Source organism: Colobus angolensis, unplaced genomic scaffold (genome assembly GCF_000951035.1).
Source record: "Colobus angolensis palliatus isolate OR3802 unplaced genomic scaffold, Cang.pa_1.0 Scaffold79, whole genome shotgun sequence".
In the NCBI taxonomy this organism is placed as follows: Eukaryota; Metazoa; Chordata; class Mammalia; order Primates; family Cercopithecidae; genus Colobus; species Colobus angolensis.
The window spans coordinates 7,661,038-7,682,043 of record NW_012121709.1 but is presented as its reverse complement, the minus strand read 5'-3'; the positions used below and the strand labels follow the sequence as shown (position 1 = coordinate 7,682,043).

At 44.8% G+C, this 21,006-nt stretch overlaps 1 long non-coding RNA gene across 1 annotated transcript; it reads left to right on the top strand.

The window, feature by feature from the left end:
* The first annotated feature begins 241 nt into the window (after positions 1-241).
* Positions 242-19,149, top strand: LOC105502308. Its single transcript, XR_001000321.1, has 4 exons — positions 242-287; positions 1,454-1,873; positions 17,231-18,195; positions 18,287-19,149. It is a non-coding gene; the product is annotated as an uncharacterized LOC105502308 (long non-coding RNA).
* The last annotated feature ends 1,857 nt before the right edge of the window (positions 19,150-21,006 follow it).

The following is a 21,006-nucleotide window of genomic DNA, read 5'->3' as shown; positions in this document are numbered from 1 at the left end:
GAGCCATGATCCTGCCACTGCACTCCTGCCTGGGTGACAGAGCTGGACTCCATCTCAAAAAGACAAAAAAAACCAAAAAAAAAACCAAAGAAAAAAATTGGGCATATGACCCAGGTCTAGCCAATCAGCATATTTCCTCCTCTAGCCACAATGATTGGTTCCCTATGCACACATGACCAAAGCTGAGCAAATGAGACTTAATTCTAGGAGCTGATAGGCTGGAAGCTTAGGAGGGCTGGGGACCATTTTCCCAATGAGAAAGAAGCCAACGACCTAGAGGCAAACAAGTGAGAGAAGTAGAGAGAGACTCAGCCCACTGGCATGGTTATAGCCCCAGAATTGAGCTGTGCTTGAAGTTAACTTTAATGGTGGACTTTTCAGTTACAATACAGTCCCTTTTTGGTTTAATGCCAGTTAGATGTGGGATTAAGTGATTTGTAACCCAAAGTGTTCTAATCAATGTAATCGTGCCTCCTTCTCCCTCCTGTTTGTGTACCTCGGTCATTCCAGGAAGCCGCCAGTAGGAAAACTTCACCAAGGAAAAGAGAATTTCTTTCATCCTTCCTGCATTCTCTCAAAAGAGCCTGTTCTAAAGTCCCAGTGGAGATGCCTGTAATTGGCCAATGAGAGCCAGCAGCCGGGTTGGGGATGCGTGCCAATAAATAACTCAAGCAGGCAAAACTCTCGGGGTTTTATAATTATGTGAAAAGACCTAAGATTTCTGTAAGCCAGGGGTCAGCAAATTAAAATTCTCCCAGGAGCTAAGGGCTTCTGAATGCCTGTTTCTGATAATCTTGTTTATGTCCTGGGGTAAATAAATCTGTCTTTTGTTCTGTGTTGTTCAGCTCTCAGCACTGTTTGTAATTAAAGGGGTGGAGGGTGGAGAAATGAGTGAGTTCTTTAATGGGCTCTGTTCTGGGTCACATGGAGTAAGAAAGAAAAGGCCCTCGAGAGTAGGGGTTGGGGTGGCCTGCTCTGCCCTGGGAAATGGTGATAAAACACTGGGCAGCTGTTGATTAAGTGCCAAAGGGGAGGAAATCCATCATCATGAGTGTAATCAATGAGCACAGGCCGAGTGCCCACTCCCTTGTGCTACAGTTCCCCTGAGATACGGAAAGAAGCAGACGGAATGTCTAGTTTCAGACGTCACCTCATGTCAAGAATCTCCAGGCAGAAGGGTCACTCATCCTCTCCTTTCCCTCACCTGCAACTCTGGGGGTTGAGGAGAGGACAAAATAGAGCAAACAGAATCCTTCCAGATGGTCAGATAGTCCTGGTTTATAACAGGGTATGATAGAATTAGGTTAATGAACACAAATAATAACAATAACAGATACCACAGCTAACACATGTTGAGACAGGCACTGTGTTAAGTGCAATATATACATGATTTCTTTCTTTTTCTTTTTTCTTTCTTCTTTCTTTCTTTCTTTTTTTTTTTTTTTTGAGGCAGGGTCTCGCTCTGTCTCCCAGGCTGGAGTACAGTGGCAAGATCTCGGCTCACTGCAACCTCCGCCTCCCAGGTTCAAGCTATTCTCCTGCCTCAGCCTTCTGAGTAGCTGGGACTACAGGCACCTGCTACCATGCCCAGCTAATTTTTGTATTTTTAGTAGAGACAAGTTTTCACCATGTTGGCCAGGCTGGTCTCGAACTCATGGCCTCAAGTGATCCACCCACCTTGGCCTCCCAAAGTGCTGGGATTACGGGTGTGAGCACCACACCTGGCCTATACCTGATTTCTTTTAATACTCTCAAGAATTGCTTGTTACAGGCACAGTAACCTGAATTTTATGGATGAAGAAATGGAGACCCATTTCCTTATGGATGAAGAAATGAAGAGAAGTTAAGCAACTTTCCAGAGGCCCCCTGGCGGGTAAGTGATGAAGCCGGCCCTCACATCCGAGTTCCTGACTACAAAACTGCACTTCTCTCAACTGCATCGTGCCACCTGCATGCTTTCCTGCAGCTTTCCTCTGCCCTTTGTAGCTTTCCTACTCTTTCACCTAGTCTTGTCTCTCTGAGTCTCAGGGTTTTTTGTTGTTGTTGTTGTTGTTTTTAATCTGTAAAATGGGGATAACAGCACTTTTTCTGTAGCAGGGTGCTTGGATGCCAACAACAGAAATAGACTTTGGTTAATGTAAGCAAACATAGAATGTAGAAATGAGCCATCAAGCCATGAAAAGATGTGGAGGAAATTTAATGAAATGCACATTGCTAAGAGGAAGAAGTCAACTGAAAAGGCTACACATGGTATGATTTCAGGGACGTGATATTTTGCAAAAGGCAAAACGATGGGGACAATAAAAGGATTAGGGGTTGTCAGGTGTTAGGACGGAGGAAGGGATGAGTAGGTGGGATTTTCAGGGCAGCAAAACAACTCTGTATGAGACTGTACTGGTGGGCACATGTTATTATGGACTTTGGGTGATGATGTGTGAATGTAGGTTCATCGGTTGTAACAACTGGACCACGCTGGTGGCGGATGTTGACAGTGGGGGAGGATGCTGCGGGAGGGAGATATATGGGAAATCTGTATCTTCCTCTCAATTTTGTTGTGAATTTAAAACCGCTCTGAACAATACAGTCTATTTTTTAGAAACAAAATATATTGAAAGGATCATGGGGAGCTCGTGGATTTCTGGCCTCTTTTGAGCCTGTGGAGGGAGACAGGTCCAGCTCCTACCAAGAACTGCCCAGTGGGGGATTCTCCTCCTACGGAGGAAGGGTGTTCAGATGCTGAGTACAAAAAATATCCCCCCAACCCCATCCCAGTAAGGTTTTGTGGTGATGGATGTTTTCAGCACCAGACCTGACACACAGTAAAAGCCCAGTAAATGGTAATTATTCTTGTTCTTATTAATAATAATATCCAGGAAGAGGCTGCTCAGCCTGTCTCCATGCCTGTGGTATAAATTCTAGGCCACTTTTCCTGTGGGGTGATTTAGACTTCCTTTATGAACAGAGACACAAACCAAGCCAGCACACCCTCAGGACAGAAGGATGCTGGCATGTGTACAGATTGGTCACTAAAGCGTGTCCTAAATTATGAAGAAATCAAAACAGATTGCATCTAATTTCTCACTGTTCCAAGCAAGAAATTACCTTTTTAAGTGGAACACCATGACTTTCAAGCTGTTTGCAAACACAGGTTTTTTTTGGAGTGTTGTGTCTTGGGCTTGGGTTGGCTTTCTTAAGTGGCTTGTTTGTTTCTGTGGGGTTAACTGGGTTTTCAGAGAGAAGAGGCACAAGAATCCACTTCTCTCACTTCTTCTTCATGCTGTTAGGAGCCTGGTGGGTCCCATTTCTCTTACAGGTTGTTGAGTGGGTTATGATAGGCAAAACAGAGACTTTGGAGCTACACAAATCTGGGTTCGAATCCTGACTCTACTGTTTCCTGCTGTACAGTAATTCCCCCTTATCTGCGGTTTCACTTTTCCCAGTTTCAGTTACCTGTGGTCCACTGCTATCTGAACAGAGATGAATACATTACAGTGAGATATTTAGAAGAGGGATAGACCATATTCACATAACTTATTGCGGTACATTGTTATAATTGTTCTATTTTATTATTAGTTACTGTGGTTAATCTCTTACTGTGCCAAATTTATAAACTAAACTTTATTATAGATTTGTTTCTTAGGAAAAAAAAATATATATATAGGGTTCAGTAGTATCCATGGTTTCAGGCATCTGCTGGGCGTTGGGAATAAGGAGAGACTCCTGTACAGCCTTGGGTGATTCACTTGGCCTCTGTAAGCTCTGTTTTCTCATCTTAAAAGTGGGATAATCAGTATTTACTTCCTAGGGACTGTAGTGTCTTGCAGTAGCTGTTGCTTTTTCCTTGGGCTAATGCCAGCCTGCATGACACCATGTTATGAATTAGAACAATTCTAGCAGATGTACCTGGGGCCAGAGTTTGTGGCTTGCTCTATAAACAGGGCACAGGCAGGATTTTATTCCTTCCTTATCCACTCAGCTGGTGCCCTTGTGCAGCATGCAACCTGCGCAACTGTTCATGGTGGTCCAGATTTTTAAATGACTGTTAAGCTTCTCAAACCTTTCTTTTATTGGTAGACACAGACCCCTTGGCCAAAAGATGAGAATATAGCTGAAATCTGACCAAATTACCTGACAACAGTGATTGGCCCAAAGAATGGCCATACGACCAAACAGTCCAACCAGAGTTTTCCCCTGGGACTGATAAACACATGTTGGGAAAAGTTAGCACTCTGTGCCCGGGAAAACAGCAACCATATTCCTCTTCATATGGGAGAGGCATGTTTGTGGTATGAGTGTCTTAATCTGTTTTGTGTTGCTATAACAATACCACAGACCAGGTAATTTATAAAGAAAAGAAACGTATTTCTTACAGTTCTGGAGGCTGAGAAGTCCAAGGTAGTGGGGCCTACATCTGGAGAGGGTCTTTGTGCTGTGTCATCCCATGAAAGATGGGTAATTAAGTGCAAGAGCAAGAAGGACTGGAACTTGCTATAATAAAGCCACTCTCGGCCAGGTGCAGTGGCTCACGCCTGTAATCCCAGTACTTTGGGAGGCCAAGACAGGTAGATCACGAGGTCAAGAGATCGAGACCAGCCTGGCCAACATGGTAAAACCCCGTCTCTACTAAAAATACAAAAATTAGCCAGGCGTGGTGGTGCTCACTTGTAGTCCCAGCTACTCGGGAGGCTGAGGCGGGAAAATTGTTTGAACCCGGGAGGCGGAGGTTGCAACGAGCTGAGGTTGCACCACTGCACTCCAGCCTGGCGACAGAGTGAGACTCCATCACAAGAAACAAAAACAATAAAAACCAAACAAACCAAAAAAACAAGGCCACTCTTGAAATAACAACCTTAATCCATTCATGAGGCCAGAGCCCTCATGACCCAATTACCTCTTGTTAGGGCCCACCTCCCAACATGGTTGCATTTGAGAGGAAGTTTCCAATACGTGAACTTTGGGGGTCACCTTCAAACCACAGCAAAGAGGAAAGGAGAGAGCAGCATGCAAATACACACAGAGATAAGAAAAAGGGAAGTCTTCTGGAACCCGCCACTGATGTCAGTCCTAAAGCTCTTCCTGTGATTTTTAAGCTTTAACTCAGTTCTCCTCTCAGTTATATGAGCCAAAACACATCCTTTTTGCTTGAGCTAGTGTGAGTTGGCTGTCTGACCTTGTAACCAAAACTGTCCTGATAACTGGGAAGTTGCTGTAAGATTTGTTAGGTATGGAAAATCCTTTGCCCAAAGTGGCACTCCAATACAAAAAAATAAAATAAAATAAAATAACTGGGCCTGGTGGCAGGTGCCTGTAATCCAAGGTACTTGGGAGGCTGAGGCAGGAGAATCATTTGAACCCAGGAGGCAGAGGTTGCAGTGAGCTGAGATTGCATCACTGCACTCCAGCCTGGGATGACCCAGCAAGACTCCGTCTTAAATAAAATAAAATAAAATAAAATAAAATAAAATAAAATAAAATAAAAAAATCAAAGTGGCACTCCACAAATAATAACTGTGTGATTGCCGCACTGTGCCACATGGGAGTCCCACCAGTTTGCTTCTTTGGAGAAAGGAGGATGTGTTTCATTAGATTTGGGATATCAGATATGCCAGTAGCCCTTGATTTCATGCTATGGCAGACATCAGTAATCCATTAGCAGAAAACATTAATTCGTAAAGGCTATGGTGTATGTTTGTTTGTTTGTTTGTTTTTGAGATGGAGTCTCGCTCTGTCCCCCAGACTGGAGTGCAGTGGCACGATCTTGGCTCACTGCAACCTTTGCTTCCCAATTCAAGCGTTTCTTCTGCCTCAGCCTCCCAAGTAGCTGGGATTACAGGTACCAGCCACCATGCCTGGCTGCTTTTTGTATTTTTAGTAAAGACGGGATTTCACCATGTTGGCCAGGCTGGTCTCGAACTCCTGACCTTAAGTGATCTGCCTGCCTCAGCCTCCCAAAGTGTTGGGATTACAGGTGAGCCACCGTGCCTGGCCGGTGTTTTTAACTTCTTTTGGTTTGATTGTTTTTGCTCTACCTGGGAATGGTCTCAGGGTCTTTCCTACTAAGTGCTACAGGCAGTTGCTACTAATGATTTGGAAATGAGATAGGAGATGAAACCAGACATTTTGATTTTCGGCAATTTTTGACAAAATCCATTGCAGTCCGTTTTTTAAGCCTCTAACTCATGAGAGCATGCCTACAGAGGTGAGACAATGTTGGTTTAAATTAATGCCAGAAGATAAGGTACTCAGAATAGCACCACAGCAGCCTAAATGGCTAATGAAGTTCAGCAGAAGGTTTTTATGAGCATGTGTAGGGCATCTGGGTCAAACGGCAAGCAAATTCCCAAAGACCCAGGAAAAGATTAGCTGGACTCCACCATCGTATCTGGAATGACGCTCACTTCCTCGTAATCTTTTGGAGCTGGGGAGAGGGTGTTGGTGAATATTCCATCCAGAGGAAGACTTTTTGGTGGAATAGTTCCCAGAGGTAATCTATAGTGAGATGTGTGTCTTTCAAGATCTCAGTGCCACAAATAATACATGCTCAACATAGAAAAATCAGAAAATTCAGATAAGCAAACAGAAATATAAAGTTTCTACAGCTTGGAGATAACCAGGGAGAACATGCTGATGTATTTCCTTTCTGCTGTGTGTGTGTTTGTATGTATGCATGTGTGTGTGTATGTTTTCAGAAGAAATATTTATTGAATACCTATCGTCATGTGACCAGCCTTCTGGGAAAAAAAAGGATGAGCAAAATCCTATCTTGGCCACTAGGTCTCAGTGACTGGTTGTTGCAGATAGCTGCGGCCTTTTCTTCACCATTCCAGGGTCTGCTCAGCTTTGTTTTGCCAATGAAACAGTGAGGATGGCGTAGGAGACTCCTAAGAGGGATGGATCATCTCCAGTGTGCACATTTCCTATGCACAAAGTCATGTGTAAAGTGCCCCCAAGAACTCTAGGATATAGTTCCTATTGCACAGATGAGGAGACTGAGGCTCCGGGAGATGAAGTCCAAGGTCACCTAGCTCATAAGAGGCAGAGCTACCATGCTGCTTTTCCTGCGATAGCCCTCTTAGGAGTAGGCCAACCCGTGTCCACAGAGAAGTGGGGTGAGCTCACAGTTGCAAGATGGTGGGAGGGATGGCGTAGCACAAGGGTTCAGAAAAAGCCTTCGGAGTTTGATAAATTTGGATTTGAATCTTGACTATGCCACTTCCAAGTCCCAAACCTCATTTAGCTCATCTGTGAAATGGGGGATCATTAACCTATTTACCTTATAGAGTGAGGGTTAAACGGGCTCATGTATGTGAAATCCCTGTAAGAGCTCTGGACAAGGTAAATTGCTTGGTAAGTGTTACTGGCTGTTTCTGGAAAACCATGATTTAGGGAGACATATCTTCCTGGTGGGATTAGGTGACACCTGTTCCTTCCAGGGACTGTGGCTCTGTTTCTGATTGACTTGGGCATGGGTGGCTGGCACCATTGTTCCTGGGACTTTGGAAAAAAACAAAACTTGCTCCTTAACCCCACAGGCTTCTCTTGTTGCAGTGACACTGGAACTGGGGAACTGGGGAGGAGGTGGGACTGTGGGGATGATTTCCCTGAGGAACCTCCTAGGTGGGCCTGACCCACTTGCTTCCCTGGCATTCTAAGCACACTCTGAATTCCAAAACTCTCCTGAGTTCTGGCTTTGTGCTGTCTTCACCCCTTGACCCTTTGTCTGAAATTCTTTTCCTCTCTTCTCTCTGCTTACCTGATTGGAACCCTTCTAGTGCCTAGCACAGAGTCTAACACTCAGTCGATGATGGTTGAAGATTGAATAAACGATGGAAACATTAAAGGCCTGGCAGATAGAGCGGGCTGGGGAATGTCGAGGAAGGCACTTCTCTGAGTCTCAGTTACCATCTCGGTATGAAAAGCATAAGGATACTACCAACCTCTTGGGTTATCGGGAGGATTAAATATAGACTCTATGTAAGGCGCCTAGCACAGTGCTCAGTAAGTGATATCTGCAATGGTTGTTCCTGCTCACCTCTCCTTTTTCCTTTTTTGGGGACTTTCCACACAAGAAATCTAGTTTTCCATGTGTGGTGACTTGATGGAGTTAGAAAAGAGAAAGATACTCTTTTCTGTTCTGATTCCTGCCCTAGTCCTGATGCCTAAGGCATGATATTTAGACACCTCTACTTGCAGTTTCTTCACCCTCACCATCCTGTCTTGCTTCCTTTCAGCCTTGTCTCTAACCACAGCCACTCACAAGCCCTGCGACAGGTCCCTCCATTCCCCCCAAAACACTCTCCTCTCTCCTATGTCTTCTGTAACTTACAGAGTTCCAAAAGGGTTAAACAGGAAAAACACAGCAGGACTTCATAGCTACCCTGGGGGGGGGGGGCATTTGATCAGAATTCATGAAAAGTGTCACAGAGTCACTTCCTTCTGCTCAGCAGAGCAAATCTGATCAAGCTCAGCCTGGACATAATGTTGACCAGCAGCTGGGAAGGACAGACCCACTGATTTCCTTCACTGGGACAGTGGAGATTGATGAAAGTGGGTGAGTTCTCTGGCCACTCATCCATCTTCAGAGCATTCCTACGTGTGAAGACAGTGTTTTTAGATCACTTTACGGATCCATTTTACAGACTGAGCAACTGGATCTCAGATAAATTACTGAGTAGAAAACTGATCTGGAGGAAACTGGCATGAAACAAAAGGGGCAGCTATTCTCTTTGATGTTTTGGAAATGTGTGAAAATGCTACACTTGCCCTATTGGGAACTGGGATGCCAAAATTGATTTCAGATATAAAGCTCGCATGTCACACAAGATTACTTTTCTCAGGACCCACTGAGGGCAGAGCTAGAGCATGAGGAGACAGCAGAAGGGACAAGAAAGGAATCTTCTTATCTGATAATGAAAAAGTATTCTTAGCTCTGACTATGTTTACAGACTGTGTAACTAAGGATTCGTGCCAAAATTGGGAGATGTCTTCAGTGTATAAATGATCTGGCAATGTTTGCAGTAAATTCTGTAAGAGAACCAGAGCCGTTTGAACATAACTGAGGAACTGAGAGGATGTTAAAGGAAAATAATGATGATGATGATGATGATGATGGTGATAATTACTATTTTTCTGGGGGCCAGTTACCATAATCAGCATATTAAATTTAAATTTAGTTCTGCTTCTCCAAAACTTGAAGGTAGATATTTTTATTTCTGTGTTTCAGATGAGGAAATTGAACTTCAGAGAGGTGAGGTGACCTGCCTGAGGTCACAAGCTAGTAAGTGACAGAGTTGCAATTCAAACCCTAATTTGTATGAGTTTAAAGCCCACTCACCTTCTGTTATATTACCCAGGCCTTGGGTTAGGACCTAGGGAGTCAAAGATGAGTTGAGACACAGTCCCTGCCCGCAACGAGCTCTGTGTTTTACAGAAAAAGGAGCTAGCTCAGCTAAAGAGTTCCCTATTGAAGTGTGTATCAGGTATAAATAAAACAGCTCATCTCCATCGCCCTTGGGTAAAGAAAGAAACCAGTGAATGCATAGGTTTGTGTGTGGATATCCCTTCGTTTTAGTTCTGACTTTATTTTTTTGGCATCTGCATGAGGCGTCCCAGGGCACTTTCCCTAAACCCTGGAGGAACAGAAGTTCTACCTGTGTCTGTACTGTGCCTGGGACCTGAGCTCTGGTGAGCAGTCCTCTTTGCATTATGATGCTGGTGCAGGCGGCAGACAGTCTTGACTCTCACCCCAACTTCCCTCCCCAACCCACCCTGATGTTTAGCTTCAGAAAGACAAATTAGCAAATCTCTCCCTCGAATTGCTGTCCAACGGGGACAAGAAAGATGCTCTTCCAGGAGCCAGCATCATGATCACAACATATGCAGTTTTCCTGTGGCTGACGACCCAGCAGTGGCGGTGTGGAGGGCCCCTGATGCTCCACTCTGGTTTGTAGACCTTGCTCCCAGCCACTCATTTCCTCCTCCTGGCCTGTCCAGCCCAGGGCTGATAACCAAGAACACCCCTCTTGGCATTTAGCTCTGAAAGTCTGGTTTAACCTTCACCTGCACAAGCAGCTCATAATAACAAGAGCAACCACTTAGTGAGTGCCTTTTGGAGGCTTTCCATACACAATGCCTATTGGACGCTTTCTCTAAATAGCCCGTATATTGAAAGAGCAGGGCTGTAGGATACAATCATAAAGCTACTTTTGTTGCCCCCTCCCCTATTGTGTAATCTCAGGACCAGTCCCCTCTGCCTCTGAATGAATGTCAGCCAGGCCCCTTTGCTACAAATTTGTTATTTGTAGGTAATAAAAATGTCATTGGCATCTGTGGTCCCCCACACCACTTTAGTTCAGTGATTAATGTGTCCAGTCCAGCGCAGGGTCACGCCTCTGACTTCATTTGCTCAGACTTGCTGCAGGCAGAAGCTGCAGTGGGAAATGGGTACCGTCAGCTTCGTGAGTTTTCTCTAAGAGAGTGGTAATTTTACCCTCCCATCTCTTCCCCAGCCAGGCTGCCCTTGCCCCTTTAAGGTTGGTGAGGGCACAGTGGGAAGAGACAAGGGGTAGAAAAAGGTCTGGCTTAACTGGGACTGCTGCTGTGAGCTGGGTCCTACAGGATGCCACTCTCTCATGGTGAGTTCATGTGAACTTTGGAACTCTGTCTCCGTTGGCTTCGAAACACAAGATCTTTGTAGGGATTAGAAAAAAAGGGATCAGACACAGCCTCATGTATGCTCAGCTTGGCAAATGGATGCTGTCTTGTGCAAGTTAGAAACAGTCTTTCCCTTTCTCTAGGTTTCTGTAAGCCCGCATGGACATGTACGTCCTAAGAGCGGAACATGGCTGGATGTCTGCAACACTCTTGAGCGAGAACTTTTGTTCAGTGCACTGAGGACACGTCCATCTTCAGGGATCCTGTATGCACGTCTCTTACCTGTAGTTCTCCGCACTGGAGCTGCACGAGCTTCACATTCCAACTGTCCAGTCATGCATGACATCCCCTTCACAGAGGCTCATCATGCCTGAGAAGATCAGGCAAAACATCTTTCAAATATCCCTAGGTCAGCTTGCTTGTACACACTCTCTCTCTATCCCCTGCCCCCCACAGAAAACACTGGCCTTTGGTGGAAGTGCAGCTGCTTCCTAGATTGAAGCCCTCTTCAGCTATCCCTGTGCCCCTTGGATTTCTCAGGTGCAAGTCAGACTCCAGTCCACAGGGTTCCCCAATCATTAGGGGACAGAAATCAAGCTCTCCAAGGCCTCTCTGCAAAGTCCCTTTCATCAGGCTTCAGGTGGGAGGAGTGCACCCCTGCTGTCCCCTGAGAGATGACAGTTGGCCTTTCTGCACTGATATGACGAATCCTGATGGGGCACTGACCGCTTCTGCTGGTGTTCAAATGGGACACATTGTCTCAGTTTGGACTGAGTCCTGTAAGACAGCCATCCCCAAACATTTTGGCACCAGGGACTGGCTTTGTGGAAGACAATTTTTCCACAGACCGGGTCGGGGGATGGTTTTGGGATGATTCAAGCATATGACATTTATCGTGCACTTTATTTCTATCATTACATTTTAATATATAATGAAACAATTATATGACTCACCATAATGTAGAGCCCGTGGGAGCCCTAAGTTTGTTTTCCTACAACTAGATGGTCTGATCTGGGGGTGATGGGAGACGGTGACAGATCATCCGGCACTGGATTCTCATAAGGAGTGCTCAACCTAGGTCCCTCGCATGCGCAGTTCACAATAGGGGTTGTGCGCCTAAGAGAATCGAATGCTGCGCTGAGCTGACAGGAGGCAGCGCTCAGGCAGTGATGAGAGGGATGTGGAGCAGCTGTAAATATAGATGAAGCTTTGCTCGCTCTCCGCCTGCCCACCTCCTGCTGTGTGTCCCTGTTCCTAACAGGCTGTGGCCTAGGGCTTGGGGATCCCTGCTCTAAGAAAGCCAAGAACAGAACAGTAAATGCCAACTCATCCAATGCTCCAAAGTGAGGTCCAAGACTCTCAACATGACCAGCAAAGGAGGTGGCCAGAACTTGTTTCATGTCCCTTTAGCCTTTCCTCGAATTTGAGGGCATAAGAGAGTCCGTGCTGAAGCGTGGAGAGGGGAGAAAATTGGAAGGGAGATTTTTTAGATAGATTTGATGGAGTTCTGTGCCATGTTCTCTCCCAAAACTGGCAGTAGAAGTGGTCAGTGTCCCATCAGAATTGATCATAGCAACCCTGAAAGGCCAACTGTCATCTCTCAGTATCGCCATCTCTGTGCTTGGGGGCTTTCTCTGAAGATGAGGAAGACCAGTCCGCCCATTCCCAAGGAGACCAGAAGTGCCAGGGAATTAACATCCTCCGGGAAAAGCCATCAGCCAATGACTGATGGGAGTTGGTACATAAAGTTCCCAGATCCCTCACTGCTGAGTTGGAAGAACATTGAGGGATGTATTCTGCATGCTTTTCAGAGTTCCTAGGAAGTTATTTTTGATGCCCATCAAAATGGTATTTGACTTGATTTTAAAAACCTTTTATTGTTTTTTTCTCTTCTCTGACTTTTTTCCCCCATGGTATGGTTTGGCCCTGTGTCCCGACCCAGATCTCATCTTGAATTGTACTCTCAAAATTCCCATGTGTTGTGGGACAGACCCAGTGGGAGATAATTGTTTAACGGGGACAGTTTCCTCCATACTGTTCTCATGGTAGGGGATAAGGCTCATGAGATCTGATGGTTTTATAAGGGGTTTCTGCTTTCAGTTCTGCCTCATTTTCTCTTGCTGCCACCATGTAAGAAGTGCCTTTGGCCTTCCGCCCTGATTGTGAGGCCTCCCCAGCCACGTGGAACTATGATTTCATTAAACCTATTTTTCTTCCCAGTCTCGGGTATGTCTTTATCAGAGCGTGAAAACAGACTAATACATCCCACTCCCCTCCCATCACTTCCCAAATAAAGTACTTGTACTTACATCCTGATCTCAGGGTCCCTGATATGTTCTGGCTGTGTCCTCACCCAAATCTCATCTTGAATTATAGTTCCCATATAGGAGGGAACTGGTGGGAGGTAATTGCGTCATGGAGGTGGTTACCCTCATACTGTTCTCATGATAGTGGGTGAGTTCTCACAAGATCTGATGGTTTTGTAAGGGGCTTCCCCCTTTGCTCAGCCCTCACTTCTCTTACCTGCTGCCATGTAAGACATGCCTGTTTCATCTTCCGCCGTGACTGTAATTTCCCTGAGGCCTTTCCAAGTCATGAGGAACTGTGAGTCAATTAAACCTCTTTCCTTTATAAATTACCCAGTCTTGGGTATTTCTTCATAGCAGTGTGAGAATGGATGAATACAATCCCTTTCTGGTGGAACTCAAACTAAGACAAAGCCTTGTTATTCAGATAATACCTTTATTCCTAGCACATCTCTAATCCTTTCCTAACTTTGCAAGATGGGTTTCTTTCTTTCTCCACTGAGGAAGCAGAAGATCCATATGACTCCACAAATAAACTCTTTTCCTCACACCACTCTGCTCCCCAGCAGCTGTAAGCAATTCCAGCCAGCAGAATACAATTCTTCAACTGGCCACCCATAGCCTCTGTTTAATCTAGCACTTTACTGATGTTCAGAACCTTGGTTCTGAATCATGTGCTCAATGCTGTTCCTCCACTGCATCCTGCTTGTAACACCCCCAACATCTAGTTTCTGTTAGCCCTCTGGGTGCAACGCTGGATGCTGTCTCCCTGGCCCTCGACTTTGACTCACCACCCAGCTCCACTGCCCTAGACTTGTCTTGACAAATGCTCTTCCTAGTTGGACTGAGTTCCAGGACTCCTGGTCTTGATGCTATCCACTATGGATGATGTTCTGGTTGGTTCGTATCATGGCTGTCCATCTGTGCCCTAACAATTCCTATCCTCAGCTGGAGCAAAATGAATTTTTATCCATCGCTTAAAATTTGAAAGCACATCCAGGAAGTTGCGCATACTAGCTGAGCAAGCCGAGTGCATATCAGGAGAACTTGGACACCACTGCTGGGAATTGGCTAAGTGGGAAGATTTTAATTGTTCCCAGGCTTGTCGCATCTACCTAATTTTCTCTAATGAGCACACACAAGGCAACAAGGAGAGGTGCGGGGTTGGATGGCAATTCAGTGCCTCATAATGCCAGATGAATTGTGGTGCCTGCTCCACAGTATTGCATTTGCTGATGTCTGGGAGACAGTCTCCATGGATGCTAATTCAATTATGCTGAAACATAGAAGGAAATTGTCAGCCAAATTGTTGCCACGCTGCCGAGCTGTACCTCACTCATATCCCCCCGTGCTGTTTTCTGCTGATTCAGCAGCACACAGAGGCCGGTCTAGTCTGAGAATGACCAGGGGCTGTGTTCCACTTGGTATGGTTCTTCAGGCAGACTTCCCATCTTAGACTTCCAAATAGAGAATCTATTCCTTATTAAACTTTTCCTTTCCTCCTTTCACTCCGGCAACACCTCTTGTTGTTTATTCATCATCAACAACAAAAATATATGATAAGCTTAAGAGAACCATATTGTTCGACTAGTAAATCTTGGCTGAGCATCAGTTAAAGACTGAGAACACAGCAGGGAACAAAAATGGGCATAAATCCATGCCTTTAGGAGTTTACGGTCCTGTCTCACTTTCCAAGGAGGGAAGATTATTGAGTCAGTTTCAAGGCTTTCTTTGCTTTCTAGAATCTGGATAATGGATAAATGTGAAAACTCAAAAGAGATAGAAAGGCTCAGTCGATTCATAGGAGAAACTGCTGCATGGGAAGAGAAGACTAGGGAACACAAGCCAGGGGGCACGGCTAGATTTGGAGATTTTAGGGAGTTTATGAAAGAGAAGAGAAGAATGTAGTGGAGCGTTTTGTGGGGAACACAATGAGAAGGAAGTGCATTTCAAGCTTTGCTCTATTGTATGAATGGAATGCCTCTGTGCTCTGTGATATTTTTTAAGAGACTTTAGCAATTGCAGTTTTTTTTTTTTTTTTTTAGATGGAGTCTTGTTCTGTCACCCAGGCTGGAGTGCAGTGGTGCAATCTTGGCTCACTGCATCTTCCGCCTCCCGGGTTCAAGCGATTCTCCTACCTTAGCCTCCCGAGTAGCTGGGATTACAGGCACGCACCACCATGGCCAGCTAATTTTTGTATTTTTAGTAGAGACAGGGTTTCACCGTGTTGGTCAGGCTGGTCTTGAACTCCTGGTGTCATGATCCACCCACCTCAGCCTCCCAAAGTGCTGGGATTATAGGTGTGAGCCACCGCACCTGGCTGTAATTGCAGTTTTAAACTAGTTTTTTTTTAAAAAATCAATTGGTCAACAAATATTTATTGAACGCCTACTATGTTCCAGGTACAAGACAGAGGCAATCTTTTCCTTGTCTGGCATGTCGTTCCAGGGGAAACAGGACTGAATACATGATAAGTACACATATGAGAAGGATGGAACTTCATCCAGGAAGGCAGAGAAGCCTTGGCTGAGCAAATGAGATTTCTGTTGAGCTCTGAAGGATTAGGAGTTTGTCAGGCAAAGAGACATGGGTGGGGAGTATGGACAGTTTCAGACACAGGTAATGGCTTTTGAGGGGATTCATGGAATGAAAGAATCCAGTTTATTGGCCAAAGCTGTCCCATCAAAAGTAACAATGCTGTGAACTTCTCCACCAGACTCTTCTCAGTATCTAGTTTCTAGTTTCAATGAAATTGAATATTCTCAGGTGAGTTCCTATAATGTGGGCCTGAATCTATTTTGCTCCCAACCTCTGCAGCTGATTCTACCCCTGCCGCTATTGTCAAGAAAACAAGTTGAGATAAAGCTGATGGTAGATGGGGCAGCGGGCAGAAATTGCTTTTCAGACTGACTGTCTGGCTGCCAGAATGGAAGTTTCTTTGAATAAGGTTCTGTGCTATGGTGGCTTCAAGGCTTCATATTTATTTGGCACGTACTGTGTGCCCAGTTCTGCGTCAAGTCCAAGGAAACAAAAATGAATAGAAGACGTGGTTTGGTTCTGCTAACATCTGTCACAACTGTAAAAGGCTTTCACAGTGTCTTAACGCCCTGAGACTATGGCAGTGTTACTTGGTAGGTGATTTCCAGAGCCCCTTGGGGAGGTCAGACAGACCTGAGTTGGAATGTGGGCTATACCTAATAACCGCTGTGTGACTTTAGGTGAGTTAATTCTCCTGTGTTTAACTTTTTCATCTGTTAAAATGAGGATTATAACATCCACCCGAAGTACTGCAGTGAGGCTTAGAGATAGCCTGTGTGTCACTCACCTGGCGAATAAGCGGGATTCTGTAGAGTGTGAGAAGACACCCTCACTGTTTTCTCCACTGTCCATTGGCAAGGCCTTGGTGAGCTGAAGCTTTCTCTGCCCATGGGTAAAATTTTGAGCAACCCCCATCACTTTGCTGGCTATTCCTGGATAATAAAATGTGCTGAAGTCATTTTTCTCACAGAATAGTTCCGTGTCAGTAATTAAAATGCCTGCTCTTAAGTAATGGTTAAAACTCCGAGTTTCATTTAAAGTTAAACCTTCTTTCAAGCAAACCAAGTTTTTTTAAAAAAAGACATTTCTGAAATAATTGGAGAAATTTGAACAGTAACTGAATAGTAGATGAAATTAAAGTGTACTTAATTGAATAATGGTACATATGATATGTGGATATTTACACTGAATTACTGAAGATGAAGTAATGTGTCTGAGATTTGCTTTTCAAAAACTAGTGGTTTGGGGGTAAAGGGTTGGGGTATAGGTGAAAAAAGAACGATCATGTTTATCTTATTATTTTTTGTTATCCTATCCCCTACTTTTACAAATGCTTGAAAATGTGTACAATAAAAGTTTGAAAAAGATTTAAAGCATCTTTCCTAAACAATCTTATATAATTCACATGTTGTATAGTACATAAGTCTAGTGGGTATTGTTTATGTCATATACATTGTCAATCTATGTATTTATTGTAATAATTCTTTGGCCGATGGCAGTGGTCTGTTGTTTTAATAAAATCAGTATATTTTATTATAGTGGTAGATAAACTTCTGTGATAACCCCCTAATTATCTTCTACTCCTGGTATTCACATCCTGCGTAATCACGCCCCCTTGGGGCTGGACCTAGTGATTTTGTTCTGATGAATAGAATACAGTAAAAATGATGGAATGTCACTTCCAATATTAGATTATAAAAGACTATCTTTTGTCTGGCACTACCTCTCTCCAGCTTTTCTCTCTTGCTTATTCTGAAGAAACAAGCTGCCTTGTTGTGAATTACTCTGTGGAGAGACCCACATGTTAAGAAACTGGGAGCATGACCACTGGCCAACAGCCCTAGAGTGATTGAATCTTTCCAACAACCACTTGCATGAGCTTGGAAGAGGATTATTCCCCATTCAAACCTTCAGCTGAGACTGCAGCCCTGATGATACCTTGATTGCAACCTGGTGAGAGATCCTGAGCCAGTGGACTCAGCTCAGCTGTGCCTGGATTCCTGACCCACAGAAACTGTCAGATAATAAATGTTTTAAACTACCAAGTTTTGGGGAAATATGTTATGCAGTAATAGACAACAAATAGATTATATAATGACAAACTTCAGATAAATGGAGGTAAAGTTCTTGGCGTGGGTACTTTTTTTTCTAGTTCAAACAAAGAAGTAGTATCAGTGTGGGTTAGCAGTAGCCCTGGCCACCCCTCTGCCAGCTCAGATGTTGGGGAAGGGGGTTGTCATTGGCTTCCCTGGGTCCTCACCTTTATTCTGATTGCTAGCCAAAGGCCCAAGGGAGCAGAGGGAGGAGAGGTGAGGGCAGATAAGGGCTCTCTTGACCAGTAGTGTCACAGTTTGGCATTGGTGCTGTCTGCCTGGCAGGTATTTAACGTTCCTTCAGGTTTGGCAAGTGATCAAAGCTGAGTCAATTCTTTGAGGTGTATTGTGGATTCTTTGAGGTCCCCGTTAGTGGTGTCCACGCTGCACAGTCCCCCAATTGTTCACCTGAGAACTGTGTTCAGGTGGGGATTCTTCAGTTCCGCTCTTGTGGTGCCTCTTTCCCAGATCCCATGCCAGGTGGTAGCTGTCAGTACCTCTTTCTACTCCTTTTAGGTAGGATGCTTCTAAGCCACCTCCATTCCAGTTTCTGCACATCTGCTTGACTCCTGGGAAGCTCATGCATCCTTGGCACCTGGATCAGGGTAAGTCCTGCTTTTTAGTGCTATCCTCAATCCTCATCCTGAGATCTCGATAGTCTCCAGCCGTGGTCTGACTAATCTATACATTTTTCAGGTCTCAATCAGATGCCAGTCTCCCCAGACTTAGGGAATTCACAGCACACTAGAGATATTTCCTGTAAGTTCCTCTCACCAGGCAAGGCTGTGGTCAGAAGTCATTGCCTCTCTCCTCTTCCAAGGGGACTGAGACTAACTTCATACTGGACTACTTTCTCCAGAAAAATCCTCTCCCCAGTTTCCAACTTCAGCCTTTTCAGGGATGGCTGTTGGACCAAGAGTCTGAAAACTATTCCCATTTAGACCCTTTGCAAGGTTAGAAATGTCAGGTATTTGAACATTTCCTTTTGTTTTTGGCCCGTGGAGCCTCAGCTGAAACCGAGACCCAAACGTTCCATTTTAGCATCCTGTTATATGCATACAGCTGCCGTTCAATCCATGGTGCTTTGTTACTTTTACGTTGTTGTGGGAGGTTTACCGCACTGATGGACCTCATCAGTGGTGTCTCTGGATCCACACTCTTTGCCATGACTTGTTAGCCCCTCTCATCAAGGGTTGAAGTCTATTTCCCAGTCCTTGGATTTGGGCTAGTCTTGTGATTGCTTTGACCAACAGAATGTGGCAGAAAGAACATTATACCTTTTCTGAGCCTGGGAACAAGAGACCCTGCATGATTTGGGCCTGTCTCTTGGAGTTCTCCTGCTGTCCTGTGAATAAACCCGTGGGTAGAATGACAGACCACGTGAATAAGAGCAGAATTAGCTCAGTTGTCCCAGATATGTGAGACAGCCCCACCAAGATTGGCAGAGCCACTTAGCCTGACCACAGAGACATGTGCAAACCCCACCAAGCTCAGCTCAGATGATCAGAGCTGCCCAACTGACCCACTGACTTGTGAGTGAAAATAGTCAATTGTTACCGGGTACTACTGGGGCTTTGTGGTTGGTTTTATGCAGCATTATGGTAACCGATACATTGTACTGGGTAGCTAAGGAGGGAGTGTTTTTTGAGCAGAGGACCCTCTCAAATATCAGGTGACAAAGCTGACTGCTGGCTTGGCCTTGTCATCCATGCACATCCCTTCCAGAGGAAGACTGTTTTTCTTTCCCTTAGGCACCCTCAGCTTCAGCCTGATAGATTCCTCCTGGGCTTGTCAAAACTTTCCAGAATGCAGTACGGCAAACAGGGATTCCTCTGGCAGCTTGTTAGGATAATTGAAATGTGGGTGGAAGCTCATTAAGCTCCCCTTTGTCAACATTCTTCCTTCCAGGCCTGGAGAAGCTGTGAGTTCTGTCACATCCCATTAGCTCTATGTCTGGGTGGTTTCCGCACCTTTCCAGGCAAATCAAACACACGGGGTCCACGTTCAAGGGAGAAATAAATTTATTCCCATGGAGAGGAGTGTGTTTACGGAAATGAAGAGACATGTGCACATCAGGCTGGGGTGGATGATGAGAAAGAGAATGAGAAGATCTAAGAATGCTTTGGAAGTATAATATATACAGCAGATTGCTGCTCTATGTATTAAAAATCTAGCATTTGAAGTCTGTTCTGAACATCCTCAAGTTCCCTTCTGTTCCTACCTCAGCGGGCCCCCTACAAAACGCTATCTTTATGGAAAAGATTTTGGAGTCAAAAAGACTTTTGTTCAAATCCCAACTGGGCCGTAGAAATAATACTAATAATAATGTGAACTTGTATGGAGCATGTTTTGTTTGCCAGGCTCTGTGCTGTGAGTTTTATATAGAAATAATCTCATTTAATCCCAGACAGGAATCTCCCTAAGATCACGGGTGATGCTTGTTTTTTTTTTTTTTATTTTAGATTTTTGAGACAAGGTTTTGTTCTGTTGCCCAGACTGGATTGTAGTGGTGTGATCGATCATGGCTCACTGCAGCCTTGACCTCCCAGGCTCAAGCGATCCTCCTGCATCAGCCTCTCGAGTAGCTGAGACTAGAGGTGTGTGCTACCACACCTGGCTACTTTTTAAAAAAATTTTATTTATTTATGTATTTATTTATTTATTTATGAGACGGAGTTTCACTCTTGTGGCCCTGGCTGGAGTGCAATGCTATGATCTCAGCTCACCACAACCTCTGCCTCCCCGGTGTGAGCGATTCTCCTGCCTCAGGCTCCCACGTAGCTGGGATTACAGGCATGTGCCACCATGTTCAGCTAATTTTGTATTTTTAGTACAGATGGGGTTTCTCCATGTTGGTCAGGCTGGTCTCAAACCGCCGACCTCACGTGATCCACCCGCCTCGGCCTCCCAGATTGCTGGAATTACAGGCATGAGCCACCACGTCCGGACACCTGGCTAATTTCTTACATTTTAGGGAGATAGGGCTTCACTATGTTGCCCAGACTGGTCTCAAACTCCTGGGCTCAAGTGATCCTCCCACTTTTGCCTCCCGAAGTGCTGGGATTACAGGGATGAGCCACCATGTCTGGCTGTGCTGTCCATTTTGGTTTCCAGTATAGATCCAGTATACAGCACAATTTTTTGCATTAAATGTTCAATAAATGTTTAGTGAACAAATGAATGAATGACAATCTTGTGAGGTGGAGCTAACTACTCTTCAAGATAAAGAAACAGAGGTTCTGTAACTGACCTACATTTCCCCAGCTAGTGAGTGGCAGGAGGGGCTTTAAGCCAAAAATGCTGCTTTCAGGTGCCATTATTTCATTTAGTCCTCGGAGTGTCTCTAGGATTCCTGGAGAATGGGAATACTAACAATGCGTATCTCACAGGGCTGTTGTGACAGTCATGTAAGTCAG